Source organism: Gossypium arboreum, chromosome 12 (genome assembly GCF_025698485.1).
Source record: "Gossypium arboreum isolate Shixiya-1 chromosome 12, ASM2569848v2, whole genome shotgun sequence".
Lineage (NCBI taxonomy): Eukaryota > Viridiplantae > Streptophyta > Magnoliopsida > Malvales > Malvaceae > Gossypium > Gossypium arboreum.
Genome location: NC_069081.1, coordinates 49,859 through 60,312, shown reverse-complemented (window position 1 = coordinate 60,312; position 10,454 = coordinate 49,859). Strand labels below are relative to the sequence as shown.

At 32.9% G+C, this 10,454-nt stretch overlaps 1 long non-coding RNA gene across 1 annotated transcript; it reads left to right on the top strand.

The window, feature by feature from the left end:
* The first annotated feature begins 1,586 nt into the window (after positions 1 to 1,586).
* Positions 1,587 to 2,588, top strand: LOC128285270 (uncharacterized). Its single transcript, XR_008275736.1, has 2 exons — positions 1,587 to 1,793; positions 2,317 to 2,588. It is a non-coding gene; the product is annotated as an uncharacterized LOC128285270 (long non-coding RNA).
* The last annotated feature ends 7,866 nt before the right edge of the window (positions 2,589 to 10,454 follow it).

The window sequence follows — 10,454 nt, the reverse complement described above, 5'->3', positions numbered from 1 at the left end:
TTGTTAATAGTACCTTAAAGCAATTTTGGGACACTTCGCTGTGGAAGACTGCTAAGTAGCTTGGGAGTTTGGTGTTTGCTCCATCTCCACCTCGAAGTAGAAAGGTGGTTGGAAACATGAGTGAAGAAAATAACTTCAAATCATGACTGTGCTAAGTAGCTTGGGAGTTTGGTGTTTGCTCCATCTTCACTTCCAAGTAGAAAGGCATGTGTGATGAGATGAATTCCCAAAAACAAAGAGTGAAGCAATAAATGGGAGAAGCATTAGTTAAAGTCAAGTTGAAAGCGACAATAAGTGAGTTAGACTAGGAATCCCTATGTTCTTTAATAATTGACAAAATACAATCGAATACACACAACTGCACTTAAGGAAATTCTAATTTTAGGGAAAGGTTCTTTCATTTCTGGATTTAATGAGTTCTTATTAGACAGATTGCACATTTTCTTGAGTGCAGGGTATTCTGAAGACTAAAAATTGCCAATGTTTAATCAATTCGGTAGTGTAAGTACATGCAATAAAGTGCATCAGAGCATGTATTAGTTGTTCCGTTGCATTGCATTACTTGAGGACAAGGAATAATTCAGGTTTGGGGGTGTGATAACTCTTGAAATGAGTTATAATTCATACTTTTAGACTTAATTAATTGCTTGTACTTAAGTAAAAATAGCTTGATTTTAGGTAATTACATGATCATTTCTAGTCAATCGAGCAGTGCATATAAGAACTTGAGATTATGATTACTTTATTGCATCTTTACTTTTAATTGCTTATGGAAAGGTCTTGTGGCTGATTGGTAAGTTTAATCGAGAAGGATAGCAAAGGATGGAGGTTTGTTGAGGCATTATGAGAGGTTGTCATGGTAATGCTTGTGAAGAAAACGATAAACACCCAGCCAGCAATGAGAGCACTCAACATTTGGTCCCCCACATGCACGTGTAATAAAGAATATTTACCTCAAAATTAGGGAAAAAACAATTATTGGCTGACGACTTTTGCTCTAGAGGAAAACCCAAGTATAAAAGGCAATAAAAATGAGAGAGACAATGACGGCAATTTTTATGAGCTTGGATAGAGATCTCATGGTGGCAAGAAGGGCAAGTTGAGCTGACTGTGAACTTTTGTGAAGACAGCAATAATACACCGAATTAGGGGGATTGGAGTTTTGAAACCCATATTTATTCCTCTGTTCTAAACTAATATTTTGGGATATTGATACTAAAACAACTTTAATTTGTGTAGCTTAGGCATGAGCTAACTTAATACGGTTGGGGTTTGCTTTCGATGATGTTTTAACTTCGATTAATGTTTATTCTCACACCACAAAATAAGGCCTAGGAGTTTTATAGCCTTCGAGTGTTCGAAATTCTGTGACATGGCATATCAGTAATGTTTTTAATTATGGTTTTTAGAAAATTTAATCAATTCCTAAAAATGAGTTTTAAATAATTTTAATTTTGAAAATAGGACTGGTTTCCAAAAGAGACAAAGTTAAGAGTTTTTATTAAGAAATTTGACCAAATGTCCAAAATCAACCTAAAAACCCCCCATTTTCTAAATAGTTTTCACGTCAACTTCTCTTCCCCCATATTGGTGTCTTCCGTTTGTTTTTCCTTTACTCTCTCAACCAATTTTTACTTTTAATTCCTAACCTTCTTTGATTTATATCACCTTTTAACCTTAAAACCTCCATTTTAAACCAAGAAAATCACCCAAAAACTTCATCATCTACATCATCTTCTCCAAATGTGGATTTTTCTAGATTTGTGTCAAAGCTTGTTTTTCTTCCATCGAAGGTAACCATTCGAATTTCTATTAGTTTTAAATGATATTTGGTATCTTAAACTGAATTTTTAGCCATTGAAATGCATGTTCTAAATAAAAATAAAAAATTGGGTCTTTAATAGTGAATTTCGAGTTTGTGGATAAAAATGTGGTTTCAAAGTGTTTTTCAATTATTTTTAACATGATTAGAAGGTTTCTAAACTTACTTTAAATTTTCATTAAGGATTTCTAAGGATTTAATAATTTTTTATGAAAATTGCCATAAACATGTAAAAAATTTCGATACCATGAATTGAGTGGTTTTGAGTAGTTTAAATGTTGAAAATCAGTCGTAGGTGAATAATTAGATGAATGCAATTCATTTTAGGCAAAAAGATTAAGTATAGATTGAGATATATGAGTTTCAAGTTTGCTAGTCGAAATTTCAGTTTCTTGAGGAATATAGCTTGGGCTTGCATTTTTGGTTGGTTTAAGTGAGTCTTTGGTTGAATTTTGATTGTGTATATTGTGTGGTTAATATGTGTGAAGCATCAGAACCATTGGAACCTTCTACGAGCAAGGCGAAAGACAAAAAAAGCTAGTTTAAGCTTTCGGCTTTTCGACTAAAGCGTAATTGGTGAGTGTTTGAAATTGCTACTTGTAGACATGATTCTTAGTGTTGATTGAGAGCTTAGGAATAGCCTAAACCTCTATCATAAGTTTCGAGTGTAAGCTCTCTATTTTCCTTGTTTTATTTTTGTCAAATTATGCCAATATTTGAATAACTATGAATTGATTATTATGATGCAATATTGTGAATTACATTATATTGTGAGTATATTAAATATGTCGAATGACAGTAATGGTATGGTGTTAGCAATACAAAGATGTGCAGTGAAAGTGTGCAAAAGTCGATAAGTATGTATGTGTTGCATTATGGAATATGATGCTAATGTAACAGGTTTTTGTATGTGATAAATTGATTTTAATGCACTCATATGTTGACAGATATATGATGGCTCAATGACCATTATTGTGGCACTTTAAGTGCAATTAAATGTGAATTTGATAAGCATGCATTGTGTACAATTTTGTGATATGAATTGACGAATATAAACAGAGATGATGTACATCAAATCATTAATTAAAAATGTGTAATTATGATGTGGATATTTTGGCCTTGTGACCTTATGAGACCGTTGGATATAGCTGGCATGCTATAGGATTGTGAGTACTCATCTATATGTATTATGTGATTTGGGCGTTGAGGCCTTGGGACATGTTGGAGAGATAAAAGAATGTGAGCTAAGCTCCATTCAACGAGACATGTTTGGTGTGTTGGAGAGTGCTAGCTTTATGCTTCACTTTTGGGATATGTTCGACTCTATGAGTTAATTGGTGTATTGGAGATCTTGGCTGCTCATTTCAAACACACCTCAAAACCTCTCATCCTTACAATTCTCTCTCACTTTCTCTCTTCAAAACCCTTCATTTGTTCTTCATTTTCCTTCCTATTCCCTTGCCAATTTCACCTCTTGGAAAAGAGTCCTTCAACCATCGTTTGAAGCAGCATTCAAGTGTTTGTGGAAGCGTCGATTCAACAAAAATAAACGGAGAATGAGGAGCAGAGCTAGTCAAGCCTCGAAAAACCACCAGATTTGATTTTTGTTCCTTATCCTTTTAATTTTATTTTTGTTATTATGAACATGACTATGAATACTTGTGATGTTGATATGTTTAATTTAATTAATATGGCTTGAATTTAATTCATGTTAGGTTGATTGCATTTTGTCCACTTAAATTATTAAAATTTTGTTTTTGTTATTATAGGCCTTGGTAAGATGTTTGATTAAGTAAAACCATGACTAAGTTATTATTGCATTATAATTGTAAGGTAACTAATGAATTAATTATTTAAACGGGTTGAAATTGTCATTAATTGACACAATACTTAATCAGTGTATCTTTAATCATCTAAGGTAGCTGAGGTTTAAATTAGCGATGGTATTTGACAATACATTAGCCTTGCATAACTTGCAAGATTATTGTGATTAAACTGTTTCAATATAGGAATATATTGTTACCTCACTTAATCTTTTATGTGCTTATGAAGATTAATTAATTGTTTGTGTAACACCCTATACCCGTAACCCACGTCGGGTCGGAGTACAAGGCATTACCTAATCGATTTCATGCATACCACCAATCTCAAGTTACCAAGACATGGTCCTGATTACAACTTTTTCAATTTCTACTTTAAACTTCTTATTATGGGCCTACGAGCCCCACATCGATCATTGAAAATTATTCAGAACCATTCCGGATCCTTAACCAACCTTAAAAATTTTACCCTTAAAACAGGGCACACGCCTGTGTGGAAGGGCAGCACACCCGTGTGACTATTTCGACATCGTTGTGCTGATGACCATGTGGCTCACACGGCCCTAACACTCTGGGACACGCCCGTGTCCCACACCCGTGTGGAATTAAATTCTAATTCACACCTACAGGGGTTTTCACACGGCCAGACACACGCCTGTGTCAATAGCCCGTGTGCAAAAACCTGAGTATTTTGTTTCTGACGTCAGCATCCCTAAAATGTCACATGGCCATTGTAATAACCCATACCCGTACCTGAGATCGGGATAGGATACGAGGCATTACCGAGATTTTCAGAATAATTTCAATTAATTTATATTATTTAGTATTCATTTTCATGTTTCATGTAACATCCTTTTCAAATATTCAATTCAAACATCATATAAAATACGATACAATATTTAAATTGTCATATTTACATGCTCATTCAAGATATACAAACCTACCTGACTAAATTGCAGAAATACCAAGATTTAGGGGCATATTGGTAATTTGCCATTTTCCCAAATTTCACCCAATCTTAAATTGATAATTTCATTCAATTTATTAATTTAGATAATAAAACAATTTATTCCCTTCAATTTAGTCATCTTTGACATTTTACAAAATTACCCCCTAAAGTTTTAATTTTATTCAATTTAGTCCATGAGCTTAAAACATGCAAATTAGCCATGCTAACTGAATATTCATATATATTTTCCTCCTCCTCCTCTCCATTCCACATCCTTAATGTATATATCATGCTTACAAGTAACGTTATCAACAATTTCACTATTGACTTATATGTATATTCAAAGCTATCCATCTGTGTCATAGTCACTAAATTATTTATATCTGGAGCTATAGAACTCCAAATTAAGATCCACTAATTTTCTCTGAAACTAGACTCATATATCTTCTTACCATAAAATTTTCAGAATTTTTGGTTTAGCCAATAAGTACAGTTTATTCTTTAAATTTTCCCCTGATCTGCTGTCTAATAATTCTGACCCTTCTTCACTAAAAATTAATTATCTCCTCGTAAAAAATTCAAATTATGTTCCAATTTATTTATATTGAAAATAAATTCATTCAGGATTCTAAACATATAAATTTAAGCCCCTAATTATTATTATCCAGTTTTTTATGATTTTCCAAAGTCAGAATAGGGGAACCCGAAATCATTCTGACCTTGTCTCACAAAAGTTATTGTATCTCATGATTTACAATTCCATTGCTTACATAATTTCTTTTATAACAAACAAGACTCAATAAGATTTAATTTCATATTTTATTAATCCTCTAATTCAATTTATACAATTTTTGGTGATTTTTCAAAGTTAAACTACTGCTGCTGCCCAAAACAGTTTTAGTGCAAAATGTTGACTTCCATTTTACCCCAAATTTCACAATTCATACAATTCAGTCCTTGCTCAATTAACCCCTCAAATTAATGCTTTTTCTAGACATTATAAGTTATTTCATAACTATTGAAATTCATAATTTCCACATGAAACTCTAACTTCAAACTATTTTACAATTAGGTCTCAAACATTCACTTTCTATTCAATTCTTTCAATAAAGCCAGAATATAAACAATTTAAAGCTCTAATTCCATGCCAAATCATTATATACTTCCAGCACTCATTCAAAACAACTTCAAAAATTAGACATGGAATCAAAAACTAATGAAATAGTAAGTTGGACCCAATTGTAAAAGTCTAAAAACATAAAAATTTCAAGGAGAAAGCAATAATTAAACTTACATGAAGCTAGAGTATGAAAACCAGCTTGAACCCTCCTCCATGGCTGTTTTTCAGCTGATGAATATGAAGAGAAATGAAGAGAATTCTAGATATTCCAATTTAGTCCCATTTTTATTTAGCTAATTTTGGCAATTTTCCAATTTTACCCTTATTTCACCTATTTCTTGATTTTTCTCAGCTATTGCCGCCCAAAATATCTCCTTTGGGCTTATTTGCACTTTAGGTCCTTCCTCATTTGACAATTGAGCTATTTAATCCTTTTAGCAACTTTTACACCCTTTTCAATTTAGTCCTTTTTATTTAATTAACTACCCAAACGTCAAAATTTTCTGACTAAATTTTAATACTACCTCACCAACACTTCATAAATATTTCTAAAAATATTTATGGCTCGATTTATGAAGTCGAGGTATCGATACCTCATTCTCGACCCAATTTACCTAATTAATTCTTTTAAATCACCAAATTTACTAATTCAAAAATGCTTTTATATTCACATTTGACTCATAGGTATTAATTTATTAAATTTTTAACTCACCCGTCGGATTTGGTGATTTCAAATCTCTATTCCCGATACCACTGAAAATTAGGCTGTTACAGCCATGGCACACGCCCGTGTACTAGGTCGTACCCTCCACACAACTGAGACACACGGTCGTGTTTCTGCTTGTACGTTTATTACCATGCATACTAACTTGAAATTTTTACATGCAGGGGACACACGGCCGGACTACACACCGATGAGGGTGACACGGCCTAGACACACGCCCGTGTGTCTACCCGTATGGACAATATAAGGCTATTTACCAAGCCTCATTGCCACCCTTGCATACCTATTTTCATACAAATACCAACCAATACCAAAACAAGCATAATTTCTATAATCAAATTAGCCACAATAGACATTCGTTCAACCATGAAGATACATCTTCTAATTACTCAAAATGAATGTTAGCCATCATTCAAAGCTTAATGCAAACTGTGGGATCTATCCCAAACCAACACATTTGGCCAATTCTCAAAGGCACAAAATAATAAGGCCTAAGTCCTATACATGTCATATTCAAGAATATAAATCCAACTATACCGAATGTTTCGGCTGATATTGTGATCGATATCTCTGACTTCTGGTGATCCTTGAGCTAGATAGGCGGCTCTGTAAAGAAATGGAAAGGAAAAGGAGTAAGCATAAAAGCTTAGTATGTTGCATATAAATGAATATACCACAACAATACATCGATAATCAACATGCTCATAATACCAAGGTAAGCATAGATATAACTTACTCATAACCATCCATACAAGTCACATATTATAAAATGAGCTCACATCTCATACGTACCAATTAGGTACCTGTCCCACTCACAACACGGTTATACTTTCCTCATTAGATTATAACTTTCACTGTTGAACCATTAGGAACACTACCGGATATTCCATAAGCCTCGCACATGGGGTAAGTGTGCCAATGCCATGTCCCAAACATGGTCTTACACTAGCTATCATCAACGAGGTCAGAATTTACCTAATTTTCAAGTGGTGTCGAAATGGTGATTTGAGATCACTAAATTCGACAAATAAGATTGAACAAGATAGTAATTTAATATTTATGAGTCAAGTAAGAATTTAGAAGAATTTGTGAAATGGTGAAATTAGTGAATTAAAAGAATTTATTAGGTCAAACGGGTCAAAAATGAGGTATCGAGACCTCAAAGTTGAAAATCGAGCTATAAATATTTTTATAAATATTTATGGAGTGTCATTGAGTTAGTATTAAAGTTTCAGTTAGAAAATTTTAACGCTTGGATGGCTAATTAATTGAAAAGGATTAAATTGAAAATAGCACAAAATTTGTTACATTGTGAGTAAATAGCTTAAGTATTTAAAAGATGGATTTAAAGAGCAATTAGACCCAAAGGTTAATGGCTGGACGGTTTGGGTATGAAATAAGCAAGAAAACAATGTGAACAAGGGCAAAATTGGAAATAGATAAAAGTTAATAGTTAAATAATGATGTAATTGAAAAATCTAGACATTTTCTTCATAATTTCTCAGCCAAAACGCCATAGAAGGTCTGGAGAAAGCTGGTTTTCATATTTTTACATCATGTGAGTCTAATTCTTGCTTTTTCTTGATAATTTTATGTTTTTATGACTTTTACAATTAGGTCCACTTGTAGAATTCATTAGTTTTTGATTTTATGGGTGAAATTGGAAGTTACCATGGATGGATAAGGGAATTTTATGATGAATTATTATGAAATTTAAGTTCTAATTTCATATTAAGGTGGTTTTATTAAGTGATTTTGATAGGAAATGATATTTAGGACCTAATTGTGAAAAAGTTGTGAATTGAAGGTTTCTGTTGAAATTCAGAATATAAAAGGTTTTGAAATAGTTTATAATGATAAAATAAAGTGTTAATTGAGAAAAATTAGTTCAATTGATGGGTGAATTGAGTAGGGACTAAATTGTGAAAACTGTAAATTTTGGGGTAAAAGTGCAATTTCGAAATTTGAACAGCATAAATTGTGAAGTGAAATAGAAATCAAATAAATGCTAATGAGTAGAAATATTTTATATTATAGATCAAGAATCCAAAGAAGAACGAGGAAAAGAAAAAGTTGCGGAATAGTCCCAAAATTTCAATATCTTCTACAAATTAGCCGGGTAAGTTCATATGGTTGAATTTAGATGTTTATTTGTGAATGATTGAAGTTTATAATGTGTTATTATATACGAATTTGTTGTGGGATTGTGTAGATTTTGTTAATGAAAGAATAAATGTGGAAATGCAAATTAGGAAAAACGCAGGATTGAGTACGTTCGTATCGTGACGTGTGATGAATTGATTGGATAAGACCATGGTTGTTCCATGGCAAAGTGTGAAATGTAGGTATGGTATTATCCATACTGAGCTATGAAATATAGGTATGGTATTATCCATCTTGAAATGTGAAATGTAGGTATGGTATTATCAAATCCATCTTGAGTTAAGAAATGTAGGTATGGCATTTCCCATACCGAGTTGAAAATGTAGGTATGGTATTTCAATGAGGAAAACCATACTGAGTTGTGAATCGTGGCATTGAGCAACGACGTACTCAATTTCGTAAGTCGTTTCCTAATTTGATTATAAGAAATAAAGAGAAGTGATCCAAATGAAATAGATTGAGTAGTTGTTCTTGTTGAGCTCAACTATGTGAATTATTATAACAATGGTTGTGAATCGCAGGAAACTTTAGTAAATGTTTTGGTATTGTTTGGAAATATTATGTTTGGTAAGCATTACTTTTAACCTATGAACTTACTAAGCTTCAATAAGCTTACATGTGTGTGTTTAATATTTTATGTAGATTGACTTGAAGTGAAGTGGGTAGATCGGATCAACACAACAAAGCACACTATCCAGATCAATTCGGTAGCTTTTGTTTTATGTTTGAAGATTTATATGGCATGTATAGAGTTTGAATGAATTGAAGTAAAGATGTTATAAACTAGTTAACAATATTTGTACTAAAATAGTTTTCGTAAGTAGCAGTAGTTTGACTTTGAAAAATCACTAAAAATAGTAGAAATGGAATTAAATAATGAATAAATTATGGAATCGAATCTCGATGAGTCTATTTTCATATGGAAGAAGCAAAACAGGTATATGAGCTATATTTTATGAGATGTTTAAATTTTTGTGAAACAGGGCCAGAGCAATTTCTGGATCCCCTGTTCTGACTTTGAAATTCACCATAAATTTTACAAAGATAATTAGAAGTCATACTTTATATGTACAGATTCCTTATTGAGTCTAGTTTTATTAGAGACAAACGGCATAGTCATTGAAGCTCTGTACAGAGAGATATCTGATTCGTAATACACAAAGGTCAGAGTAGTCAAACCCTGAAACAGGGAGATTTTAAATAATAAACTGTACTAATTGGCTTGACCAAAATTCTAGAAAAAATTGGTAAGTAGATATATGAGTATAAATTCATATAAAATTTACGGATTTGGATTTCGAGTTTTATAACTCGAGATATGAATTATTTAGCAACTATGACACAGTTGGACAGCTTGTCTGGAAAGTGTGATATAAATTCTTTGAATTTGTTTAAGTGCTCAAATAAGTTTAGTAATGCCTCGTGCTCGACTCCGGCGACGGTCTCGGGTAAAGGGGGCGTTACAGAGGCCAATGTCATGTCCCAGACATGGTCTTACATTGGCACTCGTCTCAATGCCGATGCCATGTCCCAGACATGGTCTTACACTGGCTCGCATAATTTGGCCGATGCATGTCCCAGACATGTCTTACACTAGCTCACACAAATGACCCAAATGTCATGGCATGAATATCTGGTTTTCTTCCTAGGGTTCTAACGGGAATTCACTCATCTCAATTTCAAAATCAATCAAATCTTAATATATCAATTCAATGACAATTCAAACACATATATCAACATTGTAGTTGTGTTATTTACATACAACTTACCTCGGATTACAAAACGTACACGACTAGTCGGTTTAGTCGATTTGCTTGGCCTTCTCCCAGTCTAGGTTCGGATTTGAAAATTCTTGA